The sequence below is a fragment of the Ictidomys tridecemlineatus genome, chromosome 11 (assembly GCF_052094955.1).
Source record: "Ictidomys tridecemlineatus isolate mIctTri1 chromosome 11, mIctTri1.hap1, whole genome shotgun sequence".
In the NCBI taxonomy this organism is placed as follows: domain Eukaryota; kingdom Metazoa; phylum Chordata; class Mammalia; order Rodentia; family Sciuridae; genus Ictidomys; species Ictidomys tridecemlineatus.
In genome coordinates this window covers 43840484-43864868 of record NC_135487.1, presented here as the reverse complement: position 1 = coordinate 43864868, position 24385 = coordinate 43840484, and the positions used below count along the sequence as shown (strand labels likewise).

Here is a 24385-nt window from a genome sequence, read left to right as displayed (position 1 = left end):
ACCTCTGTATTGGAGGCTAGTTCGTCTATGATTCTGGGAGCACAAGAAAATCAGAAACTTTTCTATTTATATTCCTTAGAAGAGGTTTTCCAATGTTAAACAACAAACCCAGAATTGGTGGAGTAGATCAGTGGTAAAGTGCTTGCCTAGAATATGCAAAGCTCCAGGTTCAATCACCAGCACCACAAGTAATAAAAATTAAAAATAATCCATTCTCACTTAAGGAAATTGGAGTAATATGCACATTCACACAAAAACAAACAGATAGTTTTAAAAAAAGAAGGAAAATTTTAATTTTACAACCCAAAGATAATACCTTAAAAGTTCTTGGTGTATTTTCTTGTCCTTGACTCCTGTTTGTGTGTGTGTGTGTGTGTGTATTGTGTGTTGTGTGTTTAAATGTGTGCACATGTATTTGTTGTAAGTCATGTCTATTCACTTTTTAAAAATCATACCCATTTTATTTTACCAGGAGCATTCTTAAATACTGAATCAGTAGCTACATACTGTTCTGTACTGAAAATATCCTTTTCTTTCCTACAAATAGGCACTTGTTTCCAATTATACTGTCATAGATAATGCTACACTGTACATTTTGTTCATGATATAGATTCTGTGTTTAGAGAATTTTTTAGTCAAAACCGCCCCAAAGTTTTCATTCAGTCAAAAGTTACAAATATTTAACTCAGCTGGTACCCGTTGCTAATGAATTTCCTATAAGTGTTGTTTGCACCTATAATGTGTGCCAAATCCAATTTCTCTCCTCAATAGTGCTGGGTATTAAGTAGTTGTTCTTCTTTATTTAAACTATTTTCATGCATAGATTTAAAAAGCAACAAAATCCTACTAATTTTTATGTGTTTGCTTCTAAACCTGACTCCTTCCCTGTGCTTATTTTCTCATGGCATTAAATATTCATGTACTTTCTTCATTTATGTATTGGGACATCAAAATATTCTTATCAATTTGTTCAGTATTTTATAGAATGGACATATTGCATTTGTCAAGTATTTCTATTCAAATCTGCTTTTCTAGAGCATTGCTTGTTTCTCGTGTTGTTTATGGCTGGGGTTTTAATATAAATTTGAGAGGGTCAGTACCCTGTAAAGTAATAAAAATATTTATGGTGGAAATTTGAAGAAACACAAATAGGCAAAAATAAGATAATAAAATTCTTCCATACTCCTGTTATTCAGTGATAACCATTCATAACGTTTGATATATTTTTCTTCATTTTTTCTTATACACGTATTTTATATAACAATAGGCTCACATTGTACATTCTACTAGACTATGTTTTTTTCACTTAAACTGTTTAGGGATATAATTTAATGGAAATAGATATTCTTATTCATTATCATTTAAATGGTTTCATAATATGGATAGATCAAGATTTATTTATCAGGACCACTATTATTGAATCTCTTTATTTCTAATGTTTACTGTTATAAAGATACATAGACATCTTTATGTCTACTGAGTCCTTGGACACATCCATAATTATTCACTTAGGAAGAATTTTCTTTGAAGGGGGTCGTAGGTTTAACCGAATGGTAAGGTTTTTGTTATATATTACCAAATTTCCCTTCAAATGCATGTCTTAAGTTTATACATGTGGTTTACTTTGACTTAAAGTTGTAAAATATTATATAGTATTTGACATAATTTATAAGGAGCAATTTACCTAGCTCTACATGTGTTGGAAAAGAAAGACAAATAAGTATCCAAATTTCCAGAGCAGGTAGTTTAAAATTTGCAAGTCTGAGAATTATCTGAAAGTACTATTATGGGATCATTTTTAAATGTCCTAGAATAACTTGAATTTTAGAAAATCAATTATTTGGGCTGGGGATGTGGCTCAAGCAGTAGCGCGCTCGCCTGGCATGCGTGCGGCCCGGGTTCGATCCTCAGCACCACATACCAACAAAGATGTTGTGTCCGCCGAGAACTAAAAAATAAATACTTTTAAAAAAATTCTCTCTCTCTCTGCTCTCTCACTCTCTCTTTAAAAAAAAAAAAAGAAAGAAAATCAATTATTTGCTTTGTCTACTTCTTTACTTCCACAAAGCAATATATTCAGAGTCACTGAAGTTCTGGAGTCAGTGGCTCAGAGGATTGATGAGATATCTACCATATGCTTTCACGAATCAAACTTGCCAACCTCCATTCTTTCATTTAATCCCAGTGTAGCCTCATTTTGTGTAAGAGGAACCCACTGAACTTTGAAACAGTCAAGGTGCTTCTTCTCGGTCACAAGATGAAGTTGCAAATCAGGGATGACCTGTTTCACTCCAAAACACTAGATTTTACTACTTGGTAGTGCCTTCTTATGGATTTAAAGATTTTATGAATTTCACCTCTACTCATCCTCCTGTCCTATCAACTTTCACTTATGTTTACAGGAAGATTATCAATTGACCTTTGAGAATCATCCACAGGTTCATGTTGCAACCTTTGTTCTCTTTCATTTCTTGCTTATTTTAGTTGTACACAGTATCCCAAAACAGATGAGTTTAATATTAGTAAAGACTAATCACATGCATACAATAAAATAATGTAAATTAACACCAGCAGTGTGTGTTTGTATAACCTGAGATATATCATAATATACTATTATTTGACATAGAGCAGTGTTGTGATTTTTTAAAGCATATGGTAGAAAGTACAGGGAGAGAAAAAGGTTAACTCTCATTACCATAGATTATTTAAAATACATGGACAAACTAGAGTACTGTACAGCGAAGCAAGACACAAAAACAATTGAGTCATATATGTTTGGGTTACTAAGGTCAGGAGTCCTTTGAATCTCATGACTTCCTTGTGATGTGTAACTTTGAATAAGTCTTTCTCCTTTCTGAGCTTCTATTTTCCCACCTTTAAGATAGAATGATATTTCTATCAAATATCTCAGAGGGCTGAGTTCAATATCAAACATGGTAGTCCAAATTGCAAAGTGATGTTAATATGTTGGCCAAGGAAACACAGAATGGATTTGGAATGCCAATGTAATAGTCAAGAGTGAGTATCAAATGATTTTCCCCCAGCTATTCATTTCCCATAGATGATTTATGTGTATGCTTTATCCTCTCACGCCTGGGGGCAATCACCTGAGCTGGTCTCTCCATCTTTACTGCACTATTCCACATGCATATCTCTTCCTCATCTTGGAGCGTAGATAGATTCTGCTTGAGTGTCATTTCCTGGAGAAGCCATCTCTGTGGCTCTGCCCCTAGTTGCACCTGATGGGTTGCTTCCCCAGTGCTTCCTTAACACTTTGTATGTGATTTTAAAGTGTGAAGGTCTCATTGTCCTATGTTTGTGTTATACACAAATTTCTTTAGCCTTTTTTTTTTTTGCTAAAAGATTTGTTTCTCTTTTTATTCAAAAAAGTGAATGGCAGGGAGAGCTCTTAATTCAGAACCCTGAGCAGCCAGGAATCTTTGATTTCCTTCTAGGAACTTAGCTATTGGGTTATAGAATTAAGAGACCACATAGTCCCCATTCTCGGGGTATTTCATTTTTACAAGCACCCTCAAGCTTTATTGTTTTTTCCATCCTTTAAGGTAAACACACCAGGACCTTTCCTTCGTTGCTATTCTACAATAGAAACCACTGTATGTCCTCTTCTTGAGTTCAGCAACAAACTCACGGCTGTACAAAGGAGACCCAAGACACTTTGGGTGAAACATTATCCTGAAAATTTGCAGCATTTAATATCTGAGAGTAATTCTAGAGAAAAGTTCACATCAACTGGTGTCAATATGGGTGGTAGAGGGTCACAATCATCCTGCAAGGTGGATCATCCCCATTTTAACTCAGACTAGTGAGGTTCAGTGCCACCGTCATGGTTGTACAGGAAGCGGCACATGTGACTGCCGCTCCTCCTGGTGTCAGGCCACTTGTCTTTTCCACTGACACTGTAATGCCTCCCACCTGCTAGCAATGTCTGCTGTCTCCTGTCTTCACTGATCCCTTGGAACTCATTCTCCCTTCACAGGGAGTCATTTTAAACAGAGTGACTGTCTCTCTACCGGCACCTGGTTTTTGCCCGGACTATTTGAGGCCAAAACTCTCATCTTAGAGAATGATCATTTCCAAGTTGCTCATTCATTCGTACCATGTTGCTCACTGTTTCTTTATCTGGGTTGGTTTGCTGCATTTTAGTTTTTGAAGTGTGCTCAGCAATGCAAGTCTGCCTTCCCAGGAAGCTGACGTTGGGACACATTTACAAAAAGGAAGTTCACTGAGGAGTGAAGGAATCAGGAAAAGTCAGAGGAGCAGACAACAGAGGCCACAGGAAGCTCTGAAGCTCAGGGGGGATTACAGAGCTGTGACAAGCTGTAACCAGGAGACCAGGCTTTTAGGCACCCTACCCTTGCTGTCAGTCACTGAATGCTGAGAGAGAAGATGCCCTTCAGTCTAGAGCAATAGGGGAAGCAGGCACTTAGTTGTGCTCTGTCAGAAGTCAGTCCTGCAAATCCCTGGGAAGCAAGTGACCTGGTGCTAAAGGGAAGTGTCACATAACATGTTCTTTGATACCTGGGAACAATCACCTGAGCTGGTTTCTCTATTTCCACCCCAATTGCCATCTGCACCTGTGTGAATGCTGTGCAAACAGGGAAAGACTCCAGGAACCACTGCCCCTGGTACCTCCTGAGACTCCAGAGAGCTGCAGCTGGGGTCACAATGACAAGCCTGGACTATCACAGTTTGGTTAGAAAACGTTTGACTAGGAAGTAGAAAATCTAGTTTTGCTGTTCTCTGTGTGGATTTGGCCATATTTTAATTTGTTTGCTCAGTTTTTTCTTGGGGTCGATATGTGAATAACCTTAGCATAACCTTGGTATGTAAGAGACCCTGAATGAGTCTTAAAAGATCTGCCCCTTTTCCTCTTCATTTTTAAGGTGGGTGTTGGGTTAGATGTTATCTGAGATTTCTCCGAGTTCTTATACCCATGTCGGAATAGTATAATGCCTTCTCAGATTTCATTTCATTTTCATTATTTATTCTTTATTGACTGAGTTTATAATAATCCAGCTTTGATTTTCATTTGGTTCCTATAATCTGAAATTGCATAGTTGGAGCAAACCTTTGAAATAGTCCAACCACCTTATTTTACTCACAATTAAAGAAGCACATTGGTAGGGCTTGGGGAAGAAAATGACTTGTTCAGGATCACACAGCAAGGAAGGACAAAGTAGAGAACACCCACCACATTTTCTGACCCATCCCGAGGCCCATCGTCCCCACATCTTCCCCTGCTACTGGTACGTTCCAGTCTGTAAGGCGGCATGATTTGCTTTTCTTGTGTTAACATTATTCTAGCATGTAATATCTGTGTTTAAGGCAATGACCTGAGAAATACTTTTATTTCCAGGGCTGCACTTATTTTGCAGGGTTTATTAATTTTATTTATGTATTTGATCTCTCAAATGAAATAATAAACTAATTAGTGGGACAATTTACTGGTGTGCTCTGCCAAGGGTGTTTTACAGCCTCAGTGCTAGCTTGTCTAACTGTGGTGTCAGCAGATCCGCTTTCTGCCCTACTGCCCTTAATTTTAGCCATCAGACACACATGACAGCCAGCCCTGTACTGGAGACTTGTGCCTCCAGGGGGTATTGGGAGATGTCAGGTCATGGGCCAAAAGAATTTTCACCCAGGAGCCTCCCCAGAATGCATTCAACAGAAGGCAGCTCCTTGTGGCTTACAAGGGAGGGACCTGGGCTTTCAGACAACAGCAGGAGATAGTTGGAATGAGAATTTCTGGAGAGTGAGGGACCCTGGGTGTGTTGAAGCATTGGAAGTCACAGCCTAAGAGGGCCATAGTCTCAGAAGGAGAGCAAACAAGAAGTTCATGAAGATTAACTTAAAAGGCAGCAGACACTGAACACTGCAAGGTGCGAGAGGGACCCTGGGTGTGTTGAAGCATTGGAAGTCACAGCCTAAGAGGGCCATAGTCTCAGAAGGAGAGCAAACAAGAAGTTCATGAAGATTAACTTAAAAGGCAGCAGACACTGAACACTGCAAGGTGCGAGAGCCAGAGTGGGCAAAATGCCAGGAAACCCAGCCCTGGGAATGAATAGGGCTATTGTGCCAAAGTTGTGTTTATTTGCTTTTTTAAAAGTTCCCTTTGAAGAACCTGAACTGCCCTCCAAAGTGGCTCCCTATGAGTTCTCCTAATGGCCAGGACTGAGCCTTGTCCTTGCCATTGTTTACTCGGTCCTCATTTTACTGTAAGTACCATTATTATCAGGGTTTAGACCAGTGTCTACAAGAAGGGCTCAATAAACATTCATTAGATGATGGATAGATGGCTAAATAAATAGGTGAATCAGTATATCAAAGATACTAGAAGTCAGTTCCAAGCTGTTTTATATTTATCTCCTACCTTTACTATAATCAGAACCCAACTAGAGATAACCTTGTCTAATCATTTATATTCATTATAGATTTAACATAATAAAGAAGAATCTAATATAAAAGCATTTACTTTCTTTTGACCAAAACTTTCTTCGTATTAATGCACTCCACACACATGAACATATTTGAATAGGGTAGGAATAAAAGGTTGTAGTATTCTAACTTCTTGGTAATACCTCTGCCTACCCACTGCTACCTTATAGACATGAAGGCTGTCAGTCAGCGTCCTGACTGCTGCTAAACTGTCACTGTAGATTAGAGCCAGGATGCAGGTCTTTGGTGGGTCATTTCGCAAGTGTCCAGGCAGAGAATGGCTGGAGCATTAGCAGAGAGGAAGGTTGGGGCTCCTTGCAGTAGAAGCTATGAAAGCTGAGGAGAGTTCTGCACCTCAGCTATGGACCTCACACTCTGCCCAAGGCCACTCCCATGTTGTGCTTGGGGTTTGGCTGCTTATCACTTTGCTATAGTTGGACATATGCAAATTAGTAAACCCTGGATATAATTAGTATACATCTCAGCTCTACTACTTCAGCCAACCAGCTGTAGAGAGTTTGGGGATCTGAGAATAAAATAACCCTAGCATGTTGAAGCTGTTTACCTGTGGTAGCTCCCACTGGGACAGAGGCAGCCCCTGTGTGTTGACAATGATGAAGTGTTGGAGCCAGAACTGGACCCTGTTTATTGTTCAGATTGGAACAGGCTCCACCAAAGCTATGGTTGTAGACACAGGCAGGTGCCAGTATCATGTCTTAGCGATCTTTGTCAAATATCTAGAATTATTCATGTAATAAGCCTAATTGTACAGCCTGCCATTTTTTCCCATGCCTATCAATATGGTACTTAATGTTACAGCAAGCTGACAACTTAGTACCCTCTCCAGTAAGGAAACTGCAGCTTAGAGGAGGAAAATAATGTGCCCAGAGCCAGGCAAAGTCCCTATACTAAATTCTTATGTAGACCATCAATGATAATGCTATCACCAGTAGCACTGAGGGTTAGGTTTCCAACATGCCAATTGGGGGAGCAAGTAGACTTTCATATCTCCTGGGGAGGATAAGTTGCACTTTTTACTCCACAGGGGTAATGGCCCTTTACCAAAGTTATAAACTATTACAAGGATGAATTTCTTTCTTTCTTTTTTTTTTTTTAAAAAAAACCAAAGATGTAAAAACTGGGGTAAAACAAATTCTAAAAAAAAGGAATTATCCTTTGACTTGGGTAGATAGCAAGGACAGTGCTTGTTAAATTTTACCATGTGAGACCCACGGACAGCTTGTAAAACACCTGTATTTTGGGAAGCTCTTTCAGAGAATGCAGGGCTGCTTCTTAGGCCACCAGAAGCAGGAGCTTTTTTCAGCTTTCAGATGCTCTCCGCTAACAAATCTCATTGTAAGACCTGCAGCATGAGAAAGGCCACCAGAAAGGACCAGACAGAGCATGCGCGGGTTCAGAACTCTCCTCTATGACTGAAATCGTGTCAGTTTGGGCTGCTGGAACAGAGTAACAGAGGGTGGGCGACTTAAGCAGCAAACACTTCTCATGTTTCTGGAGGCTGGAAATCCTCGACCAAGACAGCAGCAGAATGGACTCCTGGTGGGGTGCTCTTTGGGGTTGCAGGCAGCTGCTTGTAGTTATTCTCCCATGGCAGAAAGAGGGCAAGAGAGCTCTGTGGCTCTTCTTTTATAAAAGCACTAATCCCATTCCTCGTGACCTATGTGTTCCCAGATGCCTCACCTTATAATGCTATCATATTGAGGGTTAGATTCTCAACATGCCAATTGGGGAAGCAAGTAGACTTTCATGTCTCCTGGAGAGGATAAGTTGTACTTTTTACCTCACAGGAGTAGTGGCCCTTACCAAAAGATGTAAACTCTTACAAGGATGAATTTTTTTTTTTTTTGGTACCCAGGATTGAACCATGGGGTGCTTCAACCACTGAGTCACATCCCCAGCCCTTTTTTAAAATATTTTTATTTTGGAGACAGGGTCTTACTATGTTTCTTAAGGCCTTGCTAAACTGCTGAGGCTGACTTGGAACTCATGATCCTCTAGCCTCAACCTCCTGAGCTGCTGGGATTACAGATATGGGTTACCATGTCCAGCTAGGATGAGCATTTTAAATTTTTATTCAAATTCTAAATCTCTAGCTTGTGTTTCTGTCATGTTCGAATTTTAGTTTGTGTCCTATATCATAAACTAACATGAGCCAGATTTCCTTTCCTTGCTTAACATTTTTCCATGAAACTGATTACCAGCTGATATAATCTACACTAAATTATTTATTTGCTTAGTATTTATTCTCATCCCCTAGAATGCAATCTCTAAGAGGGCAGGGATATCTGTTTAGGTTATTATTAAATCCCAATGATTGAGGAAGTGTTTAGCAGAGTTAGGTGCTCAACAAGTACTTATGAATGAGTAATGAACAGGCGGATACAAGGATGGATGGATGGACAGATGGATGGATATGCCCTACTAGTTGTAAAAACTAAGGATAAAATTATAGTAATTAAGGTATTGTGGGCATTTGTACAGGAATAGAAAACAATATCAGTGGAATAAAATGTAGAGCCCCAAAATAGAGTGTGTGTGTGTGTGTGTGTGTGTGTGTGTGTGTGTGTGTGTATAGGTTTTTAACATGCCAATTTGGGGAGCAAATTGAAAAGATGAAAAGAAGAAACTAAGAACTAAATAATACCGTGATCATGTATAGCTATACAGGAAAATGACTGAGTACTGACCTTATGTCATACAAAGAATATTAATTCCAAATGGATTAAATCTGAAAGGCATATCTCAAAAACTTTAGAAGGCAATATACATCTCTATATGGATCCTTATTATTCAGGGGTAGGAAAGGATTTGTAGTCTAAAACAAACAAAACTCACCTACCTTAAAGACAAATATATGTTATTACATTAAAATTTAAAAATATTTATATGTTTTTATAAACAAATAAATAGAGTTCGGACTAGGAAAAATATTTATAACATAGGTAACTATGAAGGAGTTAGTAACCAAAGCATACAAGTAAAGATAGTATATAATTATAACAAACTCCTATGTACCCCCACATGTATTGGTCAAATAACAGTTTGCCATTTTGCTGTTCCCCTAATCTAGAGTGCTCTTGCCATAACTCTTGCTCCCATTGATGCTATAACCTTGCTAAACACCACTTTTCTGGTTTCCTTGACTACACTGTTTAAAATTGAACTCTCTCCCACCTCAGGACCTTTCATTTCCCTTCCTTGCTTCTGGCTTTCCATAGCACCCTCTGATATACTAGGTATTTCATTATCTAATCATTCAGTTTTGTCTCTGTCCTACAACAACTTCATAGAAAAATGGGCAGAAGAAAAAACAAACCACAGAAGAGAAAACCTAAATGGCCACTAAAATTATAGAAGAGTATTAATTCTTACTAGTAGTTAGAGAAGTACATACTAAAATACAATGAGACATTTTATATCCATCAGATGAGAAGAATTTAAAGTCTGACAATACCAAATGCTCATAATTATGTGAATTAATACCGACTTAGTCTAAATGCTACCATTGATTTATAGATTAACTAGCAATAGCTAATAATTTTGAAGAGGCATGCACTTTATGGTCCATCAAGTCCACAGACAAATTGCACAAATATGTACCTAAAGAGTATGAAATGTCCTTTGCAGCATTATTTGTATTAGCACAATTTGGAAAACACCCAAGTGTCCATCAATATGGATAATTGAGCCAAATATAAATGCATTATTAAATACTATTTAAATGTTAAAAGAATTAAAGTTGATTTTATCTAAGTGGCAAATCTTTGGGCAAAGCAAACACAGGCTTCAAATGGATGCCTACAACTGACATGCCATTTAAACAAAGTTTTACAGAATTCAAGACAGTGGTCTATATTGTTTATGGATACAAAGATGTATTAGAAGAAGAAAAACATGCATGAAAATTTAGAAGTGTCATTATCTTTGTGGTATTGAGAAGGAATTCATGGTTGACTTTGCTTATATCTACAGTGTTTTATTTTAAAAAGAAAAGACTGAAGCAAATAAGGCAGAATGATCAAATCTGGGCTGACTGGGTGGCAGCACATAGGTTTTTGTTATAATTATGTCTATATTCAACTTCATGCTTGAAATATTTAATAAGAAAATACATAGGAGAGTACTTAAGTGTGACTGTGAGAGAATAAAGTTCAAGCCATAGCATGGCAAAGACATAGTGTGATGGGAGCTGCTCTGTGCTGGGAGCCAGCGGCTAGGCGTAGCCGCAGATCTGGAGACTCCTCTTCCTAACAGATGATGAGATGAGGCTTGGATCTTGGCTCAAACATGCTGGGCTTGGATCTTGGCTCAAACACTAAGATTTCAAAGTTGGGCATTGGTTTCCTCATCTTTAAAGTGGACACACAGGGGCTGGGGTTCTGGCTCAGTGGTATCGTGCTTGCCTAGTATGCATGAGACACTGGTTCGTTCCCCAGCACCACATGAAAATAAACAAATAAAATAAAGGTATTATGTTCATCTACAACTAAAAAAATAAAAATAATTAAAAAATAAAGTGGACACATAAACAAAATAGAGAATTGGGAGGAAAAAAAGAGAGAGAAAATCAACAAAATGGATGATTCTTCAGAGATTAACAAAATTTACAAACTTTTAGCTAAGTTGATGGAAGAAAGAAGATCTGACTAAAATCAGAAATGAAATAGAAAAAAATATTACCAATTTTCCAGAAATAAAAAAAGGATTATAAAGTAGAAAATAAGGACCCTCTTACATCAAGTATTGTGAAAATGAAAGGAGATAAAATTTGTACAGTGCTTATCATATTTCTGGGCACGTTAAGAAGGAAAACCATTATACATTTTAACTGGCCTGGTCTTGATGTAAATAACTTGACACTGGTTTTCAATGTCATGCTTTCTATTATGCTATTTGGTTTTTACAATAACCCTATTGTTTTTCCATTTTAATATAATAAAACTGAGCATTATAGAAGTGAAATAACTTGCCCAAGATTACCCAACTCTTAAAACCACATCTTATTCTAGAGAAATATAACTGTAAATGAATATCCTGGTTATATTTCACTAGTTTTATGAGTAGACTAAATTGAATTTCTATAAAATACTGCAATAATCTATCCTGTAGCTTTTTTTCCCCTTAAAGAGGGACTCAGCCAGCCATTGCTGATTAAAACTAATAACAAGATCTAGTTTATGTATATGTAACAGCAAACATGTAAAATAACTGAGTTGTTGTAATGGGATGTTACTAGATAAATATTCCTGCCCAGATTCTTGGTCTAGGAATACATTGGAAGATCACTAGGCTGTGATATTCTATTATGTTGAGGTTTTGCACAAAAAAAAACCCCAAAACTATATGCTCTTTTTTTCTCCTCATTTTTACTTGTCTCCTCTGAAAAATTGCTACCTTTCTTATTTCCATCTTCTTTTATCTTCTGTGAATCCACATGGAACTTAACTTTGTATTATCCATGATTATTTTGAATGAACAATTTTCTTAATGCAGTTTTAGTCAGTCTCATTGATTAAGTTCTTCCTGTATTCATTCACTTACTTGTTTCTTCCTTTATGCAGCAAGCATTGATTGAGTGACAGCTGCATGCCAGTATCAGTGTTAGGTTCATGGGAGGCCAAGGTTAATAAGGGATGACAACTTCATCAGAGGAGCTCCCAACTAGAGGGAGGAAGGGGTGGAAATGTGCACTTCCAGTGTAGTATTGCCTTGAGAATGGAGTGTGACTGGGGAATCCTGGAACAGGGCATCCCCAGCTCCATAGGGGGTGTGGAGGGAGTGGTCCAGAAATTATGATATTGAGGTTGATGCTTCTATTTATTTTTTTAGAGAGAGAGAATTTTAATATTTATTTATTTTTTTAGTTTTAGTTTTACAAACAAACATCTTTGTTTGTATGTGGTGCTGAGGATCGAACCCAGGCTGCACGCATGCCAGGCGAGCGCTACCACTTGAGCCACATCCCCAGCCCTTCTATTTATTTCTATCTGGGAAAAAATTGCATGATCTTTGTAGAATCTTTGGAATGTATAAAGAAACAGAAGAACAGCCTATAATCATACTAAAAAGATAACCACTTTTATTTTTTAAGACTGATTCTTACATGGGTGAGTTTGAGCTTTATCAATAATCTTCTTATATAAAATATATTCCTTATATCTTGCAAACTTTTCAATTATTTTTCAAGTGCATAATACTGTTCTATGCAGAAATACTAACATTCACTATGTCATCCTTTTATTGGTTCCTTCCTTCTTACAAATAACAATATGATGAATCTGTGTATAAATATTGCTTCCTTAAGAAATCCAGAGTGTGAATTGCAGACTAAAGAATAGGATCACTTGTAAGACTCTTGACATTTTCTCCAGTGCCCACTTCTTGACTGATCTTGAGGCAAGAGCTCAAGCCCTTCAAAGAGTCAGAAGAATGACAAATGTGGGGAAGTACTTTAAAAATTCTTATGTTCTTCCATGTATGTGTAGATGTGTTTATACGTTTGTCTCAGAAAGATACACACACACACACACACACACACACACACACACACACACACACATCCTGACTCCCTCTAAAGAGGCATTCTGTGACTACCTCTTGCCTAACATAGTGGGCTGTACTTGTTTTTTGTTGTTGTTTGGTTAGTTGGTATTTTGGTAGGAGGTATTTTCATTTTATCCATTTCTATATTTCCAGGGCCTGGTCTAGGGGAGGAAGCTATGTATTTCTTGGATGGAAAAGAGTAGAAAAACAAGACCCTGAAAAAATTAATGTTTTCCTTTTATTAATATTATTTTTTATTTGTTTTCAGCAATCCATCAGACATGGTGGCGAATCCTGGCTCCACGTCTTCATGATTGAACAACTGTTTTGCACAACACAAAGGTAAAGATTTGAGTTGGGCTGAATCTGGCTGATGCAACGAAAATCTTTCTTTCTTTTTGGGAAAATAGCTCACCAATATCTCTGGTCTTTGTGAAGCGATGGCTTTTGTGCTTTGTGTTGGTTTCTTGAGGATTCCTGGAGACTTTGAGAATTAGTGCAGAAGGTGGCTTTTCTCTGGTCCACTTTGTGTTGTTGTTGGAGAAATAATATTGATTCTCTTTCTACTTTTCTTGAAGTACCTAGTGATTGTCTTTAGGATCCTCAAGTTTTCCTGCCTCGATTTTAGCCTCTTTTAATAGATCATCTCTCACTGATTTGATTTTAAAACCAACTATGTTAGCTCTCTTTTCTCAATTGCCTTCCATCTCAACATATTTACCAACAAAAGAAACCATTCTCAATTGGGAAAAATAAAGTAAAGATAGATGTTTTTGCATAAGAAACAGACTTGGAGATTTATGAGCTTAAGGGACAAGTACTATTATTCTGAGGTCCTAAACTTTTAAATGATGGCAACACTGAATTATGTACTTCGAACAGCAGCCAGGGAGGCACAATTGAAAACGCCTATTCTTTTGACAAATTAGAAACATTCATTCCAATATCTATTTCTTGTTTACTGGGGATAATGCTGAATGAATCACATACTGGTGGATGGATGTCCCTTCCAACACTTTTAATTAGCAGCACTGCCTATTAGGATGAACAGAGTGTTGCTTTTCTGTCATAGATTCCCCCTAACCCCCCCTTTAAATGGAATAGAAATCTTATTCTCCACAAGGTAATATTCATCTCTTCCCCAGCCAGACAAGCATAGAAAATTAAACAATGGTCCGTTAAAAAGCCCAGATAATGTATTTATCATTTCCAGTTTATGTGAGTTTGCAAGGCAAATATGAGTGGGAGCGATTTGTTATGGGACCTCAGGGAACAAGGGACCGGAGAGGGAGCTGGGAGGCTGGAAGATCTGAGACCTGTAAAAATTCATTAAAAATATGAGGCACTATTGGAGACAGAGGAAATTAATTACTCTGAGGGACTCAAATGTCACTACTCATTTAAGTGACCTGGCGAGGAGGCTGAGAACCCTTTTTTTTTTTTTTTTTTCTGAGAGTTTCTGCAGTGGATGAGAGAGGGGGCTGGGATTCCTCAGCTGTCAATTCTTGCATTTCCTTGGTGACTTATTGACACGTTCAGCTGACTCGTGACCCAGCCTCCTCTAATGAGTGGAGTTAAATGAGAAATGCGGGTTGTAGTGGGAGAGCCCTCACCCCTGCTAGGCTGGCCAGGTTATTCAGATGAGTTTGCCAGTCATGTAGGTAACTGCTGGACCTGGGGGAAGTCTATAATTTACCACAATGGAGAGAAGAGGCTGATCATTTGAAGCTGGACTGAATTTGGTCTTTTATTATTGCTTTTCCATCCAACACTATTCTCCAAGGTAGAGTGAATTTGGGAAGACAAATTAAGGTTTTCTACCCAAGGAGGACTGGGGAGCAGTAGCTTCCCAAAACAGTCATCTTTCCTAGATTGCCTGTCTAATAAATCTCTCTAATGCATTCTGCCTATAGACAGAGGTTGGAAATATATAGATATGTGATGACTTCAGAGTTTAAAAATCAGTAAGCACCCAGAGTAATGGAGGAAAAGTTTTCCCAGATATGATCCTTACCTAGATTCAGGAATTCAGAGTTTAATTCTGAGCTGACCCTAAGCAGCTGTGTTCCCTATCCCACCATACACACACACACACCAGCTTAGTTCTCCTAACCTCTGTTGCACCATTTATAATGACAGAATAATAATGTCTGTCTTCTGTGATTGCAAAGATTAATGTGGCCAGAAGAACCTTGAAAGATGGACAGACCATGCAGACGTGTGATGTTCTCATTGTCTATTGGGATGTTCTGCATTAAAGTCTTGGTTTTTAAACATTGAGGCAGCTCAGTGGTAGTATTTTGTGGGTTTGTTCAGGTCGGAAGTGTGAATCACCAAGCCAACAACAAAGGAAGAATAAATGTTGCTCTGAGAACTTCTTTAGGGAGAGACCACTCTCTGGTTTGTACCTGAAGCACAGCCTTGGAGGAGGTTGGAACCCTGGATCTTCATCCCCAGGGCAGTTCTAAGGACTACCACTTCTCCAGCTGGAAACAGCCCTAGACCTTTGAAGTTGTAGACACACTGTGCATTTGAAGATGTGCCACTGATGAGTCATGCACCACTGAAAGTGGTGGAGGGGTGTTTGGAGGTCATTTATTTGTTCTTGGGAAGAGATGGTGATGAAATAAACAAGGGAGAAAAATGATAGAATAAACTGGGGTCCATGGAGGAAGAGAGAGTTTTGAGAAGCCTTTGAAAGAAGGCCTTCCAGGCTTAAGGAGTCAGGGTGAAGTGCAGGGACACCAAACCTGAGCGTGTCTCCCAGGCATTTGTCCTGTCATTAATGACAGTGTGGAAACATGCAGGATGCGGGCCTTCCCTCCAGGAGCTCAGCTAAATATACAGAGCTGTCATGAATGAGCCCAGAAGAGCAACGTGGCAGCATGCTGAGAGGGAAGGTGCCATTTGAACTGGACCTCAAGGGTGGGCAGCCCTGTCCCAGGGGAGAAGGACTTCAAGGCAGGCAGTCTGCAGAAGGTGAGAGATACATGCTCAGCCTGTTATATTGCTTCAGCCACCAGTTTCGTCTACCAGCGTGTACTCAGTGATGCTCAAAGTGTTCTGTGCTCTCGTTGTCTCCTAGAAGTGAACACAGGGTAAAGCCCTCCTGTCCCCATTAGCTCCTCCTAAGCCAACCGTTTGGTGGTCTAGGGTCTGACCTGTCCGAGAAGGCTCAGAATGCATTCTGAATAATTGCTAATACCAATGCCACTGTCCCCATTCCTTGGTGTCTTTGAGGATTTGTTTTTGTCACAGACCTTTCAAAATCGTTCAGCTGAGCTGATGGCTATTTATTTCTTGTATTGATTAGATGGATCCATCATTATATTTAGTTCCAGTCTCAGAAGTGAGACACGGTGCCTTTTCATTTGGATGATAAGATAATAATAAGACAAGCAAAATTTTCCTTGCTATTCTTCCTTTCTTTTTCCCTCTTTCTTAATTTATCCCTTGGGTGATTTCAAAATGTCCCTCCTTATTTGTTTTGATTTTCTTATTGTCCCTCTATTTACCCTCTGACCTTTTCTCTTTCTTCTCATAGAAGTATGCATTCTCCAACTTAAAAAGAAGTTCTAGATACCAGGAAGAAGATCAACTCTAAAAGCTTAGAGAGGGTGTGGAACCATGGGGAGATTCCCTTCATCTATGATTTTTGGTGGTGATGATGGATTTGCTTTTTAAAACTGGGTTCAGGGATTCAAATCTCTGCTCTAATCCATAACGGTTTCTGACATTGAGCAAATTCATCTCCTTAAGCTTCATTTTCACATCAATAAAACTGAGGTGGCAATAATACTTTTCATATCGGATCGTTGTAAGAATCAAATGAGATAAAGCATATAAAAGAGTCCCGAACACTCTTCTCAATTTATAATGTTAGCGACTCTTTTTGTTTGTAATAATGCACACTCTTATAAATCCTTCAGAGGCAAAGGGTAGATGCTTTGATCTTAGGCAACAAGGAAGGGAGAAGCTGAGAAGACAGTCTCCTTCACTATATCTGGTCTCAGTAAATGGAAATCCCTAGGAACAAAAGCAGACAGAAGCTGAGTTATGGGTGCATGGACAGCCCTCCCTGCCTGGAGCAGCCCAGGTGCTGTACAATCGGAGGCGTGCAGGTTTCTGAGTTTCTGCTAGGTCTCCAGAGAGCATCTAAGTCAATCCTCTCCCAGCTATGGGATTCTTTCCTAGAGAGCGAGGGAGCTTTTTAATATGCCAATTTGCTAGATTGACATTACCCAGAATTCATTTTCTTGTATGCTTCTAGTTAGATGGACCACAGGGAGATTCTTGAGAGATTTGAAGGAGAGAAGGCAATTGGCAGCCCCTCTGCAGCGTACCTATTGTTGCAGATCTGTAGACTCACCTGGTTGGCCTGATGCAATCTCTGGATCTGAAACTGCTTTCCCTTTGCTTGGATTCTTCTCAGCTTCCCCATCTCCTTATGTAAATGTGCATGCTAATCAACTTTCCATCAGTATAACAAAATACCTGAGATAATCACTTTTTGAAGAGAGAAGGTTTACTTTGGCTCAGTTTTGGAGGTTGCAGTCCATGATCAGTTAGTTAGTCCTGCTGACTGGGCCTATGGCAAGGCAGTGCACCATGGAAGAGAGCATAGTGGGGCAAAAATCACTCCCCTCATGGCCAGGCAGCAAAAGAGGGGAGGAAAGGACCAGCATCCCATAATACCCTTCTAGGTCATGTTCCCAGTGACTCTAAGACCTCCAACTAGGCTTCACATCTTATAGGTTCCACCTCCCAATGTCACCACCCTGGGGACCAAGCTTTTAACACATGGGCCCTTGGGGAATACTCAAGATCCAAGATGTGAATATGTTTATGATAATGCCTGAATGTATGCATATGTGTACACACAGGACATTTGTACACACACATACATAATTATACTTACTTCCTTGACAAGAGATCCCGGCTTATATACAGCATCAGCAATCTGGGAAGCAGTGAAAATTAAGATTCTAGTTAGTTCTCATGGATTTCAGCTCATGCTTAAGCATTCTGGGCTGCTTCTGATCTCTCCCTTATTCATCTTCCCTTCCTAATGGCCTGCTCAGAAGACTTCAAACTCCAGTACCAGATGTGAGGCAAGAGACCTGAACTGCCTAACCAGCATGGTGCACAACTGCAAAAAGCCAAATCCCTCTAGTAAATAAATAATACACATAATTATTAAATATATATGTGCAATTATTTATTCATTTATTTGAGGAGCAGACCCAATCACTGGAAGATCATATGCATGCACGTGTGTGTGTGTGCATATATATATGTACACATACCTAATTATATGTGTATGCATATATGTCTCTGTATACACAAACATGTATACACACATGCATAATCTACTAGTGATTTTTTTCTGCTCTCCTGGTTGATCCCTGACTGATATAGATAATCATAAACTTTCTCTAATGGGGATTCTCTACTTCATAAGGCAACCAATTCATTTTCTATGATACACCAAAAAAAGAAATTAAAGTTGTAATCTATTCTTTTTTTCTGGAGGTACTAGGGATTGAACCCAGGGCTTCATGCATGCATGGCAAGTTCTCTGCCACCATGCCACATTCCCAGCCCTTTAGCTTGTAATCTAAAACTGTTTTTCAGCCCAGAGTACTTCCCACCTCTTCCTTAAGACTTCAGCCTCTCTCTACCCTAAAGCTTCTCCTGACTTCTCACTCCAAGGACCTCCCCCCTTCCCATTCCCTCTCTCCAATTCTCACTTTCTTGAGCTTTAAAATTGGATTCTTAATAAATTTAACCCCATAAATGTGACTGTGCCAGAGAGGCTATTCTGGTCCATCTATTTTCTCAGCCCTGTCTCTTCTGCAACATTCCTGTGTCTTTTGAAGACAGTATTTCAGACTCTGGATGATTTCGATGTCATGGTACTATAGTGAGAAGGGAGAGAGTCACAGAATGAGACACAGAAGACCAGTGTGTGTATACTGCCAACCCAGAGTGCTGACTGCATCTGATTATTTATCCCCTGAGGGCCTCAGTGCCTCAGCTGTAAAATGGACACACCCATAGCCAACCTGCCTGTGAGTCCAGGGAAGGCTGAGCTCCTCTGGGTGTTGGAGGCCCTTCTGACTTGATTCCATCTCCTTAGTCTCAGATTAGCTCACATCTGAGTTAGGGAAATGCTGGTTATGAGGTGGTGATCAAATGTCGAGGTGTGATATTTTGGTACCTATACACATTGTATAATGATCAGATCATGATATTTAGTATATTCTTCATCTTAATGTGTATCATTTCTTGGAGTGAAAACAGTCAGAATCCTCTGACTTTCTAGTAATTTTGAAACATACCCGGTAATATTGTTGGTTATAGTCACCCTATTGTGTTTTAGAATAACAGAACGCATTCCTCCTAACAATAACTTTGTTCTTGTTCCCCAGTCTCTTCCTATCATCTTCTCCCCTCTATCTTCTCTCATCTCTGGTAACCACTATTCTGCTCTATATTATGAGATCAACAGCTTTTTTAGGTACCACTAATGAGATCATATACAGTGTTGGTGTTTCTGTGCCTGGCTTATTTCACTTAATGTAGTGTCCTATGTTTTTGCAAATGACAGGATTTCATTCTTCTTTATAGCTGAATATTCTATTGTGTATATAGACTATATTTTCTTTATCTTTTCATCCTCTGGTGGATAATAACCTTGACTACATATCTTGGCTCTTTTGAATAGTGCCACAATAAACTCAGAAGTGCAGCTATCTCTTCCAATATACTGACTTCATTTAATTCATATAAATTCCAAGTAGTGGGGTTGCTGAGTCATCTGATATTTTTAATTTTTTCAGGAACCACTCAACTGTTTTCCATAGAACTGTACCAACTTACATTTCCACTGACATTGTATAAGGGTTCCCATTTCCCCACGTAGTACTAGTGTTATTTTTTTTATCTTTCTGATAACAGTAATTCTAATTGAGGTGAATGATAATACACTATAGTTTTCTTAAAATTTTTAGTTGTAGATGGACATATTATTTATTTATTTATTTTTATGTGGTGCTAAGGATTGACCAGTGCCTCACAAATGCTAGAGAAGTGCACTACCACTGACCCACAACTCTAGCCCCTTACTATAGTTTCTGTTTGCATTTCTCTCATCTTGTAATGCTGAGGATTTTTTCATATATTATTGCCCATTGTATGTCTCCTTTTGAAAAATGCATTGATTCAAGTAGTTTGCCCATTTTTAAGTGGAATTATTTGATCTTTTGCTATTGAGTTCCTTGACTTCCTCACATGGTCTGGATACGAATCCCTTGTAAGGTGCTTAGTTTGCCAGGATCTTCTCCTATCCTGTACATTGTCTCCTTGTTGGTTATTTACTCTGTTGTATGGAAGCTTTTTAGTTTGATTAATCCAGTTAGTTTACTTTTGCTTTTATACCTGTACTTTTGGGTCTTATACCCCCCTCAAAAATTGCCTAGACCAATGTCTTGAAGTATTCCCTCTGTATTTTCTTCTAGTAGTTTCAAATTTGGGGGTATCACATTTAAATTTAATTTATTTTGGGTGGATATTTACATGCAGTGGAAACAGATGTTCAGTTTAATTTTCTTGCATGTGGATATCCAGTTTTCCAAGCACCATTTATTGAAGAAACCATCACTTCCTCAATGTCGGTTCTTCGTGCCTTTACAGAAAATCAGTTGACTTTTAGTGTGTGGATTTATTTCCCTGTCTTCTATTCTGTTGCATTGGTCTAGGTGTCTATTATTTTCTGCCCCAGTTCCATGCTGGTTTTTCTGCTTTAGCTTTGTACTATATGTTGAAGTCAGCTAGTAAGAATGATACTATTCAGGATCTACCATAGTACTGCTTTCCTAAACTAAAAAAAAAAAAAAAATTGAAGAAATTAAATGTATAGTATTTCCTTTTAATATAGATGCACATACTAAAATTACTTACAAGTAAAAAAATATTATAGAGCTGACCAAAAAGGGCAAATATTTAACTATGAAAGAATGATTAAACATTTCTTACCCAACCCAGTTTAAAACAAAACAGCAAAAACAGAGTAGATATAATAGAACAACCTATTATAAAGCCAACTACAAATAAAAAATCTAAAAGCTATCATTAAGAGACTTCAAAGTGATACAACTGATGAAATTAAGTATATACAAATGCAACCATTCTAATGAATAATAGAGAAGTTGAAGTTGTATATGTCTGAGCATTTACAGACTTTTTCTGCCATTAATCCCTAAACAATACAGTAATAACAATTATTTACCCAGCACTTACATTGTTTTAGATAGTATAAGTAATCTACAGATGACTTAAAGCATATCTGAGGATTGTACAGGTCACATGCAAATGATTCATCATTTTTTATAAGGAACTTGAGCATTCACAGATTTCAGTATCTTTAGAGGTTTTGGAACCAATGTTCCATGGAGACAAAGGGATAACTTTATATTTTTCTGTTTGCATTTTCTTGTTTCCCTATGATTTTAGGATCGCGATTTGGGGGATTTTGGTTTTTTCTGCATCTTTATTTCTAGCACCTAGAATTTAAAAATAATTACAGAGCACCCTAATATGCTAATGATGATAAATCTTAGCCCAAACATGTAAGGAAGCTATTGTCCCCATTTATAAGTAAAGTAGAGGATTAGAAAAGTGAGTCAGTTTTTTCAAAGCCACACCGCTGGTGACTTTATGAACTAAAAGTTGAACCCAGACCTTTCTGAATGAAATCTGATTTACCCACTATTCCCTTAAACTTCAGAGCCTATCATTGAGTGGGTGTCCTGTAAAGATTTCTGGGATGGAAGGAAGAAAAGGGAAGGGAGGGAGGGCTGGGGGAGGGGCGGGAAAGATTGGGGAGGGGAGGGGAGGGGAAGGTAAGGATAGATAATGAAAGTGCAAAGGGAAAATTTGAATGCAGGTAGCCAGAGTCAAAGAGGAGCTGTCCTGAAAGCTAGGTGTTAGAAGCAAATAAGTCAGACAGTGTTAATTCAGAGAGGATGCTGGGTAGACTGACCCACAGAAAGAGGCACTGGGAGAAAGTTAAACTAAGGACCTTTGAAATTCTTACATGGAGAAGCCGGAAACTTAGTGGGAGTCAAACATAACAGCAGAATAGGAACATGGAATAAGACAGAAACTTGGGCAAAGCTTTAGAAAGCTCTGCTACTTGGCTCTTGTGCAATGAGCCAACCTCCACTTACCCTTCCTGTCCACTCCCAAGCCTCAGCTTGCTCATCTGTCCTTATAGCAGCCTTCAAGAAAATGATGATTATGTTACAGGGATGAAAAATTCAGTCTCAAATTAGGAATTTGGTAAAAGTCACTAATGCCAAGGGTAAGTCTGAATGCAAATCACCAGGATATAACTCTTGGAGTCCCAAACATGTTTAGTGTGTTCAGTTTGCTGAAGGATGATATCCTCCAAAGGACATCTCTATGGGAATTTTGTCTGACAGCAGACTTTGTTTAAGCCAAGTATGACTCTCCCTGTAAGCACTTTCAGGGGAAACAGAAAGACCATCCAGAGCTTACTGGTCTCTAGATTCCTCACCTCCCTGTGTTTAACACATGTCCCTAATGTGGTTCTAATGCCAGTGTCTTTATTTATCAGTGTCTCTCAGCTGGGGACACTAAGGCTGGGTGTCCCATTGAAGGTAATGCTCCCAGATGGCTCACAAATTAAGTTCGATAAGATGTAGTCATTCTTCTCTTTTAGTGAGTCCTTAGAGCTGAACTCATTTAACTTACCTAATATCCTATTTGAGTTGTTACATCCTAAACATGGATTGATTAGAACAGGGGAATAGGAGCTCAGGGAGAGCAGGGAGCTTTTGAAGTAAATACAAGGCCCCACTTTGGAGCTAAAAAGTCAATTGAAGTTTCCCTTTACCACATGTTGGCTGTGTGGCCTTGATTTCTCTCTTTCACTTGCCTTCATTCTCTTACCTGTAAACACAGGACTAAAAGGTGGTTGTGAAGAGTATGTGGTGCCATAAATGTGAAATATTTGGTAAAGTGTAAAAGGTTAGGAAATATAAGTATGATACATTTAGATCTAATAGATCTAAAATCATTTAGATTACATAATAGATCCAAAACATTAATAAGAATTCATTACATCACTGGATGCATTCCCTTGAATTAGCACGTCTGAGAAAAACAAATGAAATCAGAGCTCTCAGGAAGCTCAGAGCAGATGTGTGTCAACTTCCTGTGTCAGATGAGGAACTTAATTCCCAGAATGGGGTAGTAACTTGCATTCCATCACACACACACACAAAAATGGCACTGGGCTCAGCCTAACCTTCACAGATCAGCTTCTCCATTCACCTCATCTGACTAAAGCTCCAACCTCCACCTTACTGCAGACTGTCCACGGTGGGCCATGGTGGAACCACTCAAATCAGAAGCTTCAGACTGCACATGCCAAGGAGGGGGTCATACTCCAAAATATGTTTTCCCAGTATATTTATCAGACTTTTTTTTAGCTACAATTAAGAGAATGAATGTTGCAGGTTATAGAAAGACATCGAGGATGATCTGATCAAGATGTTGCATTTTGTTGCAGCATTGAAGGGAGTAGCTAATATGATCTGACGATTCTGAAACAGACTCAAACATTTCCTTTCCTCTCCTGGATACTGTAATGCAAGCTTCCTGAGTGCAGGGATCTTGTCTGGGAACCTTTCACAATGCATCCCCAGTATTTGGCATAATATTCAGCTCAGAGCATTTGCTCAGTAGGGATAATGATATTGCTTAAGTTCAAACTCACATGCCTGTCTGAAGAGCTTTATCTCTACTCTCAGTTTCCAAAGTCTCCTTTACACTCCCCTCTGAATACCCTGCTCAATTACAAATATCGGGCCACTCCTTGGCTTAAACTTCAATGGTTACTTTTGCCTATTGGAGTTGGAAAAGTTCCTTAAAGTAGACTTTAAAGTTCTCCACTAACTTCCCAGACCCCATCTATAGAATCCTCACTTTCCAATCTTACCTTTCATAACACACACACACACACACACACACACACACACACACACCTATATTTATTTTCTGGCCATACTGGATAGCCTGTGTCTGTTTCCTGAATATGATGGACACTTTGCACACCATTTCTTCTACCTGGAATGCTTCTTCCTGCGTCTTCCACCAAGGAAACTCTTACCTATTCCTCAAGATCCTTCCTGAGCTACTCTGGTGTCTTCCATAGTTGAGCACATTGACCAAACTCCTCAAGAGCATGAGCTGTGCTTTTAGCCCCGCGGATTATTGAAGAGGAGACAATCCTCAGCATTGTGCCCCCCCCTCCCGCCCCAGGTCATGCAGATTGCTG

At 38.9% G+C, this 24385-nt stretch overlaps 1 protein-coding gene across 6 annotated transcripts in view; it reads left to right on the top strand.

The window, feature by feature from the left end:
• The window catches only part of Dab1 (DAB adaptor protein 1), a 1131390-nt gene that overhangs the window by 502925 nt on the left and 604080 nt on the right, over window positions 1-24385 (top strand). For all 6 annotated transcript variants that reach the window (XR_005735199.2, XM_078026347.1, XM_078026348.1 and 3 more), the window contains exon 3: window positions 13289-13362. The gene's annotated coding sequence lies outside the window, so the exon portion shown is untranslated. The remainder of the gene's footprint in view (window positions 1-13288; window positions 13363-24385) is intronic.